This window comes from Crocodylus siamensis, chromosome 4 (genome assembly GCF_052110815.1).
Source record: "Crocodylus siamensis isolate JL-2025a chromosome 4, ASM5211081v1, whole genome shotgun sequence".
In the NCBI taxonomy this organism is placed as follows: domain Eukaryota; kingdom Metazoa; phylum Chordata; order Crocodylia; family Crocodylidae; genus Crocodylus; species Crocodylus siamensis.
In genome coordinates, this window is record NC_143398.1 from 78,463,920 (window position 1) to 78,479,075 (window position 15,156).

Sequence of the window (15,156 nt, forward strand, 5' to 3'; positions counted from 1 at the left end):
CTTTTTCAACCTATGGTAAGCTACTACATTACTGACTTTTTCGTTGCCACAGCTGTGTAGTGCCTTTTTTTCTCACTTTCAATGATTTTTGCGTCTTCACCAGCCTCATGTTTGGCAGACATCACCAAATGTCTACGTAGAGTAGAGGCTCTGTCACCCCCCATCTTGGCCCATCTTATGTGACCAGTATGGCATTACCCTCCATGGGGCAGTGGGACCAAGTGACCTCACACCTCATCTGCATATATATTTTTGGAGCAGTCACATCCAACCTGTTTCCAGTTCTAAGTGGATCCTTTGTTGGGCATATCTGGAGTACACACATACTGATCTGTACTGAACTATGAGGGCACCATGACTAGAAATGCTGATTCTGTTCAGGCCCAGCCCAATGAACTATGCAGTAAATCATGAGCCTTTTGGCTTTGGACTAAAACCATGCATAGCTTTAGTATGTATAAGTACGTACAAATGTGCCACTCAGAAGTGTATTTATGGTGTACCTGTGCGAAAACATGCAGCAGTTTGCAAAACAGATAAAAATACATCAATTCTGGATGAACTGAGTTTATACGTATCCATAGAGATATATTTATTCTGAAATCAGTGTTGTTTGTTTCTTTGCATTTCAGATTAGCTTCTGAATGCCCACTGCAGTTTCTTCCCCTTTACATGCTTCCCAAGCAGGGTCTATTAGCAAGGAAATGGGGGGGGGGGGGAAGGGGAGGGAGAGGGCTACAGGTGGAAAAACTTGGGGGTTGAGGGAAAAAGGGGGCCACCTGATGTCCCCCTCCCCAGCCTGGAACCAGGACACACTGTAACTGCATTATTTCACATCATACAGATAAGCATAAATTAGAAACAGTATCCCATTTCTTTGTCTAATAAATTCTCCTTCATGTGCTTCCTTAAACCATATGCAAGAAAGCCATACATACTAGCCTCTGGCTGCTTTACTACTCCATCAAGGAAGAGCACAGACCATTTGCAGATGCTTCCTCAGCCTGACGAAGGGTGTTTGTGCCTGAAAGCTTGCTGAGAAGAATTTTTCCAACTATTTGAGTTGGTTTAATAAAAGATATCAGATTTACTCAAATAACCTTGTTTGCCTATGTCCTTAGGCCAGCATAGCTACAACCTACACTCCTTAAATTATAGCAATCTTGTTAGTCTTTATTGTAAAGCCTTCTCATCTTTTAAAAATAATTTTCCATATATCAGATTTCTAGTAGATTATGCTCCTTAAATCAAGAAGTACAAGGGCAGAATCTGGTTTCAGTGGGTATGAATGTAGATATATAAGAATTCTTTTAATGTATGTCCAAATATACTCTACTGTAAATTTCCCAACATACGTGGTGGAAGGAATACCTTCACACTGGGCAGTTTCTTCCACTCAGTTGCATTTATCACTGAATAGCACAATACAGTAGGAAGCAAAAATACTTATTCAAAACTGTAATAAGTTGCAGGCCAGTTTGCCAAATTAGCTCAAGCTTATGTTAACTATGTAAGCTTAGCATGGGGAAGATGGAGTGAAATATCCCTACAGGATTTCCAATGGAAACTTTTGATCAGCAAAGAGGAAGGTGTTGGAAATCCCCTTCCAGTTATTGCTCTTGATGGATGGGGACACAATTTTGTTAGTTCCAATTGGTGTTGCCTGAATTTTAACTGTGGATGGGTATAATTAACATATCTCCTAAATTATGTACCTCAGTACTGAGTTGTTTCAGAAGCTCCTCAATAATTTTGTCTGTAACAGGTTCATCTATAGAAGCCAGAGAGTATCTTGCTTCATGCATCTCCCAGTTGCTACTGTTGTTTCAGGACCCCATATGAAACTTACCTTCTCTCTAGTATCAGTGGCCGCTGTAGTGATACTATATGATTAAAACAGTTTTTTTCTAACCCTGGCACACATCGAGCAGCTGGGATGTTGGGAAAAAGACCAATAAAGAAGTCCGGCTGAATCCTTGATAGGGATGCTGCCATTCAGAATAAAATGAGGGGGATGAAAGTTGCACACAGATGAGCTTACAAGAACACTGTGCCACACATCTGTCAGAAGATACTGAGAAGCTGGTTGCGAGAAACATTGATTACAGGAACAGCCAGAGGAGAGCTGGTTGAAAATGTGAGGGAAAAGTAGAAAAAGATTTGCTGAATTTGTAAATTAAGATGCACAGTGTGCTCAGTGGTATAGTGAAAGCACCAAGTACATTTAGGATCCATTTGTGCATGGGCCACTCGCATCTATTGATTCATGTTAGGTTGCTGTCTGCCAGCATCCCAGACTCCTTTGTGGGCCCTCACAGTGAGGCTCGCTGGAACTCTGATGGGCTTGGCTGCTCCACAACCATGCAGTGGGGCCTGTTCTGGGCTGTCAGAGAGCCAGCCAGCAAAGCTTCTGTCCCCAGCCCTGCCTCCTGCCTGCAGCAAGCTGGCAGTCAAATGGAGGGGGCAGTGTGGGGTGGAGCATCTGTAGCTCCTGTACAAAGATAGTATTTTTCAATTGTTATACAATACCCTGGGGGAAAGGAAGAATCGGGTCTCTCACAACTCCGGCGAACTGCAGGTGGCAGCAGCAGGTGTCCAGTTTGATTCCTGTGATGGGCATCTTCTTCTGGGTACCCACTGCTTAGTGGAGCTCCAAGGGGCCCAATCTTTTCTTCTGTGGACTTGGCAGGCCATCCCTGATTGGCCGCCGGGAACATGCCTTCAACACTCTTCCAGGAAAGTCCCATAGCAGGTCACCATGGCTTGTTGGGCAGCCCAGCCAGTGGGGCGGTAGGTTGGGGGGCATGTCATAGTGAAGTGACCTGTTCTGGGCCCCCCCCAGAAGGGGGTTGGGGGCATGTGCCTGGCAGCCAATCAGGGGTGGCCTATTGCTTAACTGCATTCAGCTGTCATTGGCAGCCTCAAGTATGCTCCAGCATGGGCATGCAGAAACATCCTCAATGTGCTGGCCTTGGCCAATACAGGCAGCCTTATGTCCCCACCCATGAAAGGGAAAACTTGTGTTCTGTTTGCTTCCAAACTAATAAAGTCTGCTTAGGGCAGGGGTCAGCAACCCCTGGTACTCATGCCAGAGCATGGCACATGAGGTTATTTTGCTCAGCATGCCACAGGTGATGGCAGCAGGTGGCTAGGAGGCTGTGAGCCCTGCTGCAGGGAACCCGGGCTCTGTGGCAGGCGGGCAGCAGGCAGCCTGGGCTGGCTGTGGAAAGCAGCCAGGAGACTGCAAACAGTTGCACTGGGTTCTGAAACCTCAGATATGCTCCATGGTGGCAGCAGGTGGAAAGTTGGGCCTGGGGCAGCACAACCCTGGCCCCTGCCCCGCATCTGCCTGGAGGTTTGCATGCACTTGCCACCAGAAATGAGGATTGGGCCTCTCGCAGCTTGCTCGCCATCTGCCTCCGGTATGCCAAGTCAAGGTGTGGGTCGAGGTTGGGGTGTTTTTGACATTCTGGCCAAAAGCATTGATGACCCTTGGTTTAGAGAAAGCCACATAAGTTAGTTCAAATCCACCTCGAGCTTTTTGCATGTCTGTGCCTACCCGCAAACTGACACCTTCCAGTCTTCCTTGAGTCAGGGGAAAAATCTATCGAGTGCTGCCATAGGAGCAGAACAGGTATTAAGCTGTGAGTCTGAGAGTCCTTCATCCATGGAATCCCTTTCCCTGGCACAGACCCTTCCCTATTTCCACTGACTCAGCTGTGTTGGCAGCCCCCGTGTTGGCTTCCTTCCCCCTTACCTAACTGTGCATTTGGGAAACAGCACCAGATGCTCTGCCCTTCTGTGTAGTCGCACCCTTTCACAGCTAAGCTCACAGGGTGAGTCCTAAGAGACTGCCAAACTATTTTTTCTGGTCATCAACATAAGGATTCGGGGGGCCTAATTCTGAACACCTGACTCTTGCAAATAGCTATTACAGAACTCTTCATGTGAATCAGGCAAGCAGAATTCAACTCTCACTGTGGGTAACGGAAAAAATGAATAAAATATAGAATTGTAATAAAAGGTAGGAAAAAGGCCAAAGGAGACAGATTATAATAATGTAGAGTCTAAATTAAATATAAAAGTTTTACAAGAGCAATAGCTTTTTTAAAGAATTGAAGGCACTGCATTTCAGAATGAATTTCTTTTCACATTGGAGTTTAAGATTACAGTATAAAACATCTCCTCATAAAATATATATTGGGTACATGCATTTTGGAATACTTCTTGAGACTAGGCAACGGCAGACAGCACACAGGAGCATAAACAGAAGGATGTTCAGAACTTGGCCTGCCTCTGATAAATGAAGTAATTTAATCTCTATCTAGACACTTTATCTCTTAATTCTGAAATTATAAAGGTAGATAAGAAACATCTTGAATATTCAAGCATATAAGGGGAAAAAAAGAAGAGTGGAAAAAGGCTCATGCTCCGTCCTAGATGGAGGATAGATGACATGAAGGTGCATTTTATTTGGTTTTGACTTAATTAAAATAGATAGACCAAACAGGGGAGAATCTGCTTTTGATGACCATGAAAAAAGTTATTCTTTTTTTTTCTGGTAAAATCCGCAATAGAAAGATATTGCACTGCACTGGGGCTTAGAAGGGTTGGGGTTCATTTCTAGCTATAGACCTCATCTCTCTGTGCTTCTCTTCCCACCTACCAAATAAAGATAATGCTGTTTTTATGTGCAATCACAGGCTTCATTTCTATCTTATCAGTTTTTCTATGTTTACCTAGGATGGTTTTGTTTTAGATTTTAGGGGTGAAACTGGAATTCTCTGTTTCCATGGAGATATGCAATAGAATGGAGCCTGAAGACAAAACAGACACCCACCTTTCTGGATCCAGGATTCCTATTGGAGGAATAGTTTGTCTAATACAGGTGACAACCCCTAACTTCCAAAAACATATGAAACTTTCCTTCAAGGTTATTTATGTAGATTAACAAAGCCAGAAAAAATAAGTACCTATCAAGCTCTAGTGTTTTTTAACAATCAACTATTAAGACAAAAATAGCGGCAGCTAGCACAAATTGCAATCTGCAGTGGTTATAAAGAAGACGTGACACATATGCTCACCTAATTTTCAGTCTTGTCATCACAGTGGGTGATTATTTTTTTACAGGTGTTGTGGTTAGAGGTTGTTGCTGGGGAGAGATTTAAAACTGGAAGTTGTACTTATGATTCTTACCCTGATTTATGGTTGCCCTTACCAGCCCATCATTGTCCATACTGCCTCTTTGTTGAGAATACAAATGGGCGTTTAAGATGAACTGCAAAGACAAAAAATTATAGAAAATTAGGGTTAGAAGGGACTGTAGGACAACACCTTTCTCAAAGCAGGACCATCCCCAACTAGACCATCCCATCCCATCTGAGGCTTTCTCTAGCTGGGTCTTAAAAACCTCCAAGGATGGAAATTCTGCAACTTTTATGGGTAACCTGTTCCAGTGATTTATTACCCTGCTAGTGAGACAGTTTTTTTCCTAATATCTAACCTAAACTTCCCTTACTGCAATTTGAGACCATTGCTCCTTATTCTATCATATGTCACTACTGAGAACTGTCTAGCCAGAGCTGCCTTTGGGGGAAAGGTATCCTGGGTGAACTTGTATTTTGGTGCCCTTTCCCCCCTGCCATCTCCTCAAGTTACTGGCACTGTTTAGTATGTGTGGTGTGTGTGGCAGGGATGGGATGTGTGGGGTGGGGAGTGGGTCTGTGTGTGGGGTGGGGTTGTGGGGGATATGGCTGGGGTTTGCATGAGGGGGGTGCATACATGAGGGGCATGTGCACCAGCTGCTGTGGGGGCGGTGGCAGAGGACCCTGTGGGCTATCCGCTCATCCAAGATGCTGGCTTGCTGGGCAGCTGAGCTAGAGGGGCGCAGGGGAGCTAGGGTGTTAGGGCAGGTGAGTGGGCACAAGCAGGGCTGCCTACACAAGAAGACCAGTCTCAGTGACAGGGCGACACTGCATAGCTGCCTTTGCTTTCACCCTCAGCTTAGTCTCCAGCCCCAGCAGCTTGTTGCCTAAGCTGGGGCCACCTAGCCATGCCATCTTCTCTCTGTGCACTGTTCCCTTGACCTTGGCCTGGCCTTCAATGCCCTCCTCCTGACCGGGTACGTGGCCTGGCAGTGCCCACCACCGCTGCGGCCTAGAGGCTTTTTATCCTGCTGTCTTGGCTGGGTGGCTCCAATGAACTCCAGGCACAGCCAGAAATGAGGGAAAGGGAGAAGTGAGTACTACTGTCCCGCCCCTGGGATAAGTTCCCACTGAAGTCCCTCAATAGCTCATCCCAAGCACAAGAGGCAGGGCAGGGTATGTGTGCATGTGTGAAGTGCCCAGACCACAGCACCTTGGACAGTAGACAGTCACTCACACTCCTAAAACTGTAAGGCTGCTCTGAGTCTAGCTCCATCCTCTTTGGAACCACCCTTCAGGTAGTGGAAGGCTGCTATTAAATCCCCTCTCAGTCTTCTCTTTTCCAGACCATTTTAACCAGCTTTCACTTGATTTGTTTCCTTTCCTCAAGCTAATAAGTAGAGCTACAACTACTCAGATTTGTGCTTTCAAGTGAGACTGTGTAGAAATTGCATTTGGGAAGCATAAATCATCTTCTGACCCTCTGTATGTTAATAACACAGGTCAGCCCCATAAACACAGTTACCCTATCTAGGATTTTATCCTACTTTCCATTATTCTTATTTGATAAGCTTCCAAATACAATTGCTAGCAAATGCAGGATCCCTGCTGGACTGCATGGAGTCCAGTGAACTCCAGGGACAGTCCCAGCCAGCACCAGGCTTCATGTGCAGACTTCCCCATGAAGCCTGGGGCTGTGCAGGAACTGTCCTGGTCTAAGGCAGGTCTCAACTAGCTCCAGGATGGGCAGGGAACTTGCCCCATGAAGGAAGATCCCAGCCCCCGCTCTGTGATTGTGGAGTGAGGGCTGGGAGCTTTCTGCTGCTGGGGCAGGGGGACAATATTCCCACCTAAGCTGTGGTGATAGAGCCCACCCCAGCAGTAGGCAGATCCTGGGGGCATGGAGCAATGTCCTACTCCCTGTTTCCCAGTTGACAGGGAGCAAATTTGCTCCCAGTCAGCTGTCTGCATGTGCCTTACTGCACAGTAATTACTCTGCAGTTAATTTGCCCCTTGCATTTGCAGGTAGCAAATTAACTGCTGAGTAGAGCAAATTACTGCACGGGGGATGGCCTGTTTTGGAATTGCCTCCTTAAGGAAATTCTACCATTCCTGAACTACCAAGTCATCTGGTTGCTGGTTCCAGAGTGCTTCCCCACCTAGCCTCTTGAGTTTGGCAAAATCTGACTTCTTGAAGTGCAGGACTTCCATTCTGCTATCTGATTTCCCAGTCTTACGGTGGATGATGAACTAACCAGGTCATGATCGCTGACTCCCAGAGTACCACCAATTCTTAGGTTGCCTATGATGTCATCAGCCTTGGCTAGCACTAGATCCAGAATGGCCTTACCCCTGGCATCCCCTTCCACAACCTGCATCAGAAACAGGTTGTCTACTGTTGCCAAGAAGTTGGCCAACCTACTGGAAGTGGCTGAGTGTTCCTCCTAACAGATGTCAGGGTAGTATGTCAATCATGCCTCTAGTGTGAGCTGCCTCAGTCAGTTCTTGAAATGCTTGATCACTCTCCTCTTCTTGGGAGGGAGACCTGTAGTATACTCCCACCATCAGGTCTCCCTCTCCTGATCTCCCTTGTATCCTGACCCAGAGGTTCCCAAGAGACCCTTTCCTGTTGTCAAATGTGACCTGCAGGGAGGGGTATTGCTTTTTCACATAGAGGGACATACCTCCTCCCTTCTTCCTAACCCAATCCTTCCTGTAAAGCCTATAGCCCTCAATATTCACCATCCAGTTGTATGTGTCATCCCACCAGGTCTCCGTTAACCCAAAGAGATTGAAATCCTCATCAACCAGGAGCAGTGCCAGTTCCTCCTGTTTGTCTCCCATGCTTCTGACATTCCCATGAAGAAATTTCCCATGCTTCTGGCATTCCCTCTCATTGCCTCAGGTTTTCTGACATGTCACCTGTGTTGCAAGATGTCATTACCAATCTGGTTGCCCATTTCTTGAATACCCTCCCAAGTGTTGTTGTGGCTAGTGACTTTGTGTACCACAGTAGGACCTTCTCCCCAGCCCCCAAACTTGCCTAGTTTTAAGCTCTCCCCAACAAGTTGGTGACTCTTGTAGCAAAGAGTTTCTTCCCTCTGTTTGTGAAATGAATACCATCCTCTGCATGTAGACCACCCCGGTTGTAGAATTGTGTGCCATGATCAAGGTACCCAAAGCCTATATGGTGACACCATCTCCTAAGCCTTTGGTTGACTTCCTTAATGCCCTTCTCCAACCGACAGCCATGGCCTCTGACTGGGAGGATTGAGGAGAAGGCTACTTGTGCCTCTAGGCCCTTGAATATCACCTCCATGTTCTTGTAGTCTCTCATGATCCTCCCAGGGCTGCTTCTTGCTGTGTCATTGGTGCCCACATAGACAAGGAGCAGGGTGTAGTGGTCAGTAGGTGGACCAGTTTAGAAATTCTTTCCATACCATCTCTGATCCTGGTTCCCGGAAATCAGCAGACCTCTCTTGCAAGGGGGTCTGGATGGCAGATGGCTCTTTCAGTGCCCCGCAGCAGGGAGTTTCCTGCAAATGTCACCCTACATTGCCTCCCTATTGGGGCTGGCTGATCCTGAACAGATGCAACATTGGTTGATGGTGGGAGGCTGCATAACTGTTGTGGAGGGTTATTGGTGGGGCAACTCATGCATGCAATGGCTTTAGTCATGACATGACCATTTTCCACTCACCATTGGTTGGGGCATCATGGTCAGGTTTGCTCTTCTGCCCGGTCTCCGTGGCACCCTTCTCTAGATGCAGGGCCTGGCAGTAGGCAACAATCTGCCAAGTGGTCTCTGATGATCTGCAGCCTGTCCACTTCCTCCTGTAATTTCCTCACTTGGCCCTCCAGAGTCTTCAGCAATGAGCACATCCCACAAGTGGGAGTGCTCATGCCCTTGATCTCAGCAACCACCAGGCATGTCAGGCAGTCCAGCAGCCTGGAGTCAAGGGCTCCATTTGTGTGGAGGTCAGGACCATAGGCTCCATCTGGGTGAAGGCCTCTAAGGTACCAGGGTGGGGTGGTCCATCCAGACCTGGGAGCCTAGGGGTGTGGTGCATACCCATATTTCAGGGTAACCCTGGTTGGGTGGCTGCGTACTGTCATGGAAAAACTTTGAGTATATGCTGCCAGCACAGAAGAGGTTAAACTGACATGCGTGGTTTGAAGCTGTGAGTGGAAGTTTCCAAGGCTCACCCAGTCCTTGCCCCCTGGGTGACCTGCGGAGCTGTCAATCATTGTTGACCTACTTTCTCCACAGACGCATGCTCAGACTGTGTCAGCTCCTGACTGAGAGCATGCTCAGTCAGAACCTGACATGAGGTAATCAGACTAGAAATTTCTCTGCGTAGAGCACTCTGATTGGCCACTAAACTGAGATAAAAGTTCTGTGAGCCCCTCCCTCGGGGGGAGATTGCGTGGACTAGAGACAGGCTGCTTCTGCAGGGACTGTTCTCTGAGTCAGGCTTCAGGGCCTATTGATCTCCTCCTTCGACTCTGTTGATACTTGCTTTTGTACTCATCTGGCTTCTGACGTACCTTTGTACGAACTAACGGTTTACGATTTTGGATCACCCTTTGGACTTTGTTTAACCCGGCTCCGGACCATCGACCTCGGCTTCCTTTTCAACTACGACCGGCTCAATCCCTCTAACCTGGCACCTTCGCGGCTTCATCTTCTGGCTACCGACCTCGGCTTTTCGTATTCGACCACCCGATTTGTCCATTGCTGTGGACTGGCGTCACGCGACTCATTACCTACGCATTACAGTTCGTTTTATGTTACACCCATTAATGAGCTGTTGACCAGCCCTGGGACTAGGTCTTCAGACTGAACCTCGTGGGCCAACAGACCCCTTTGTTGTCTGTGCGTTATTACTGTAACTGAAGAAAGCAACTGTGTGCCTCCGCTTCAAAGCATGAGTAAAATAAACCATCTTTGTTAAACCAATACGCCTGGGTACTTCTCAGACTCCAAAGCCGCTAATCCCACCTGTCCATGCCAATAGCCACCACCCGGCCAATCCACCGTGACCGCGACCCCGAGCTTGGCTTGCCAGCTCTGCCAGGTTCATTGCAACATGGCATCATGAACAGGATCCATGGGAGGCATGGAGTCTGAGTTAATGGAGAGCTGCCCATGGCGCAGCGGGGTCCGTCCGACCACCGAACCGGAGGACCTTTGGAACCATGTGGCGTTCCACCAGGCCACTAACCAGGCCTCAGCCGCAATCAACAGCTATCTGTCCCTCCAAGGGATAAGCGGGAGTGAAAGGGCCATCCGGCTCAGTCTGGGAGCCCTGGGCTGTGTGTTGCAAGACTCCCGGGCCGTTTATTGCCCGAGGGAGGAGACCGGGACCACATCCCCGGCTCGCGGAAAATCTCCAGCCGTAGCAAGCCTCAGCCCAGCTCAGGCGCTGGCTTGGTGTATAAAATATGTGGTGGAAGGTGGGAAGGAACCCCTTCCAAGCCCATTCCACTGCCCAAACATCCCGGCCGGATCAAGGGGCCATGAGCTGATCACCCAGCTCCGTGAGGCCCTGGAACAAGGCGGGAAGGAGACCAAGTGGATTGGTTTCAAAAAATGGAAGAAGGGCTGTATAATAAAGGTCCTGTTTCAGGAATATGTGTTATTACTGGGGGAATTGGTGGATCAGGGGAAACAACTGAAGATCGCTGCCGAAGCCGCAGTGAAAAACTTAAGCGAGCGGCCATTACAAGATGGCGCTGACCAGCTTGAGAGCACGGGAAAACCCCCGCAAAAACCCCCGCCTACGTCACCACCCACTCCGCCCACAAAGAGCCCTCCTCCCACGGCAACGTCGCCACCCACTCCGCCCATCTGGAACCCGCCTCCTGCAACAGCACCACCTATTGCAATCACGTCACCACCCCCGTACATCAGCCAGCGCCACCTAGAGGACGTACGGGAGACATGCAACCATATGAATGGCACAAATGGAACCACATGCAACAATATAACCGCTGCAGCGAAAACAAGGAAAAACTGGACAACCACAGGCGAAGAAGTGATGGAAGCCGATATGATTAGATGTTTAAGAAATACAAATGAATCAGCCAATAACTGTACAAGTGTAAGAAACGAAGCAAGTGGAATTAATATAACTGAAAACCAACGAAAACAACAGGTCACCTTAAGCAATGAGGAGGATGTAATAACAGCATATCCCATTGCGATACAAAAACTGGTAACCGATCCTCAAGGGGGAACGAGAGTAACTGTAACCACAAGATCCCATACCCGCTCAGAAATGAGCAAGCTCAAGAAAGAAACATCAATACGAAGCGATGAAACACCCATCGCCTGGCTAGGTCGTCTTGTGGCTGAGTCGGGAAGTGAAACGGTGAATCAAGAAGAGGCACTGCAGCTAGTTAGGAGTTCCGCGTGGAGTAGAGCCAAGGTAGTTGACCCAGTCCCTATTCTGGCAAACTACCACTGGCCAATACCTTTGCCAGCCTTAGCTGTGGAGGCCCTCCAGCGAAAAATCCACACCTGGCATGAAGGAGCAGCGGGTCATGCCAGTGCGACCTCGATGGTTTATGTGATCATGGGGACTTCCTATGCACTCTGGAACCCAGCCCAACAGGCACTAAACCTAACGCCTGCTCAGGCGCAGGGGGCATGGCCACAAAGATTCGCCACCACCCCAGGGGACGTGCCATGCCTGTCTGAGGCTATAGAAGCTGCCACAGAGATTTATGGTGGAAACCAGAGCATCACCGCCCGCCTCTTGTTGACTGCCTCCATCAACGGACCAGTTATACATGTTTTGGGCCAATTAGACCAGCTACAAGGAGCGATGAAACCAAAACCACAGAAGAACGCCTATCCCATCTCTGATGAAGAATTAAGACCCAAGCAAGCGTATCTCGCTGAAGAACCCGCTACCCATTCCCGATGGGTGAATTCGAAACCATACCAGAGGAAACCGACCCGGACTGTACCCTTGACCATGAGAAAGGATCAACCACATAATCCATCGTCATCAAAACCGAAGTATCAAACATCCTACTTGCCTCCTCAGAGAACACCAAGAGAGAGAGCGATGTTCGGGTTTCTCTTAGGAAGATCTGGCCTCTCCAAGGAAAAGCTACGACTCCTTGGAGATGAGGGACAACGAGCCCTTGCAAAAACCTTAGGTTTCAACGATGACAACCAGAAGCCAAAAAATGAGTAATCGCCATCGAGGGATGTCCAGCGATCGATGGCTCAATCGACCCAGAAGGGCAGGAAACGGACTCAAAATTCGAAGCAACACTAAGCGGACATAAGCGACATGAACCTATATTGAACTTTAACGAAGAAACGAACGAGCCGAAACAAAACGGATTTAATCGTGATGAAGCAAGAAACGAATGAACCGGTCTGAAACTGAATCGAACTGAACTACGGCTACGCAACCTGAAACAAAATGAACCACGACAAAATGAATTCAAACTAAGAAATAATAAAACACTAAGTGAATCGTAACAAGGTGAGCTTAAAGCAAAACGAACCGAATCGACAAACAGGCAAAATGATCCAGAACGAACCGAGCGGAAGCATAACGAATTTACACGAAGCGAAACTCAACGAAGTGAACTCAAACGACGAAATGAAGCGAAACGAGATGAAGTGAAACAGAACGAAAATGAAACGAAACTTGAAGCAATCAATGATAATTTGTCTGAAGGAGAGCAGGAGGGAGTTGGAGGTAACGAAAAGAATAACCGAAACGTAATTGTAGCAGCGAACAACACAAAGCTTCTTGAAGATGATCAGGACCCTGATAAACCCAGTAACATAACGACGGCCAAATTTCTGTTAGGTACAGGAGCCCAGGAAGAAATGAAGGAGGAGCTTCGAAGTAAGAAGCTACAGTCACGACTAGCAGAAGTCCAGAATATTATAAAGAACCTAAAGGAGAAAAACGAAATCCTGGAAGAAGAAATTAAGGAGCTGAGGGAATTTAAAAAGAACTGTAGGTTGCAAAGACTTAAGAATAAAAGCTGTGTGTGTATCATTTGTTTTCCAGGTCACAACAGCCCTAAGTGTGTGATAATCAAATGTCGACCGGGAGAAGGTGCAGCGCCCTGCTCCACTGTTGTGACCTGCCGAAGGCAACAGAAGATGTTCCTTACTCTCAAGGGGAGACAACAACAGACCTGAGAGAAGGCTGAGATGGCACCGACCAAGCCTTTGTATTATATGAAAATGGAAAAGAAAAAACAGAGGACTCCTAAGAAGAAAAGAGCTCGAGTAGACCCCACAGTTAGAAGGGAAGAAACATTTATGAACAGGGTTAAAGTAAAGGTTAAAATTCCAGAAAAGCTGAAACCGTGGCTTGTTGATGACTGCGATTTGATCACAAGGCAAAGACAACTCTTTTGTCTTCCTGCCAAAAAGAATGTTGATTCCATTCTAGAAGATTATGCGAACTACAAAAAAATCGCGAGGAAACACTGATAACTGAGAATATGTTGTTGATGAAGTTGTTGCTGGGATTAAGGAATACTTCAATGTAATGCTGGGAACTGCTGTACAAATTTGAGAGGCCCCAGTATGCTGAAATCTTAGGAGATCATCTGGATGCTCCCATGTCCCAGGTCTACGGTGCACCTCATCTGCTACAACTCTTTGTGAATATTGGGGCTATGCTTGCTTATACACCCCTGGATGAGAAGAGCTTGACTTTACTATTGAAGTACCTGCATGATTTCTTAAAGTATTTAGTGAAGAATCCATCAACACTGTTTAGCGCCAGTGACTATGAAGTAACCTCACCTGAATACCATCAAAAAGCAGTATAATGCTATGTTGGCGAGGCGACCTACGGCAACCACTGTTAAATAGGCCCTTAGGTTTATAATGTAAATAATTTTGTTAGGAAGTTGTTCTGTCCCATTCTGTTTTATTTTGCAGAATCACCAAGCCATGGAGAGTCCGAGCAACCATCCAAATTCCCGAATTGCCGAAGAGCACTGCACCCCAGCACCTGCGAATCCGGATAAAAGAATGTTAACCACAAACATAGCGACAGTGTACATAGTTATTATTCTGTTTGGACAGCCAATCGGGCTGGTTTCAGAGCTTGATCACTCAAGAAATACTGTTCTGCACCTGCTCTCATTGTGGGCTAATAACACTGGGGATGACGAGACTGGACAGCAGGGTGTAGGAAGTGTGAGTGTACCCATGCAAATCTGTATTTCTGTGCATCTTGCCAATTTTATATTTGTCATACTTGTCTTTGTGTTCCTGTTTATTTTATCGATCATTATTGTCATCCTTAAATCCTTGAGTCATGGCTGCAGTAACCATTGTGCGTAGTCTGAATCCTCCAGTTGTATATCTTTTCAGGTTTGGGTGGAATGCCTCCTCGTGGCTACTGACCTTGCTAACACCCTTGTTATCATTTTTATTCGTGTTCTTAGTTATCGTTCTTATCATTAGTTGTATTTTAAGATTTTGACATGTAGGGTGTCGAATTTGTCTGTATACGTGTATTCCGCCGTTCCCACTCACGATAAGTTTCGGAACACCACCGCTGCCGAGGAGGAGGTATAATTCGGCCTTTTAGCTTCTGTGCTGACCGCAAGGGGGCAGTGTCATGGAAAAATCTTAAATGTATGCTGACAACACAGAAGAAGTTAAACTGACATGCGCGGTTTGACTCTGTGAGTGGAAAGATCCAAGGCTCACCCAGCCCTTGCCCCCCGGGTGACCTGCGGACCTGTCAATCATTGTTGACCTACTTTCCCCACAGACGCATGCTCAGATGGTGTCAGCTTCTGACTGAGAGCATGCTCAGTCAGAACCTGACATGAGGTAATCTGACTAGAAATTTCTCTGCGGAGAGCGTTCTGATTGGCCACTAAATCCATATAAAAGTTCAGTGAACCCCTCCCTCGGGGGGAGATTGCGCTAACTGAAGACAGAGGCTGCTGCTGCAGGGACTGTCTCTCAGTCAGGCTTTCGGGCCTATCGATCTCCTCCTTCGTC

The 15,156-nt window shown here is 47.3% G+C and overlaps 1 long non-coding RNA gene and 1 pseudogene across 1 annotated transcript; both read left to right on the forward strand.

Annotated features, from left to right (window-relative positions):
* Positions 1 to 4,279: 4,279 nt before the first annotated feature.
* On the forward strand, positions 4,280 to 7,981 carry LOC149865888 (uncharacterized). The gene is made up of 3 exons (XR_016441561.1): positions 4,280 to 4,308; positions 4,760 to 4,888; positions 7,915 to 7,981. It is a non-coding gene; the product is annotated as an uncharacterized LOC149865888 (long non-coding RNA).
* Positions 7,982 to 13,335: 5,354 nt separating this feature from the next.
* On the forward strand, positions 13,336 to 13,964 carry LOC149865889 (mortality factor 4-like protein 1 pseudogene; annotated as a pseudogene).
* The last annotated feature ends 1,192 nt before the right edge of the window (positions 13,965 to 15,156 follow it).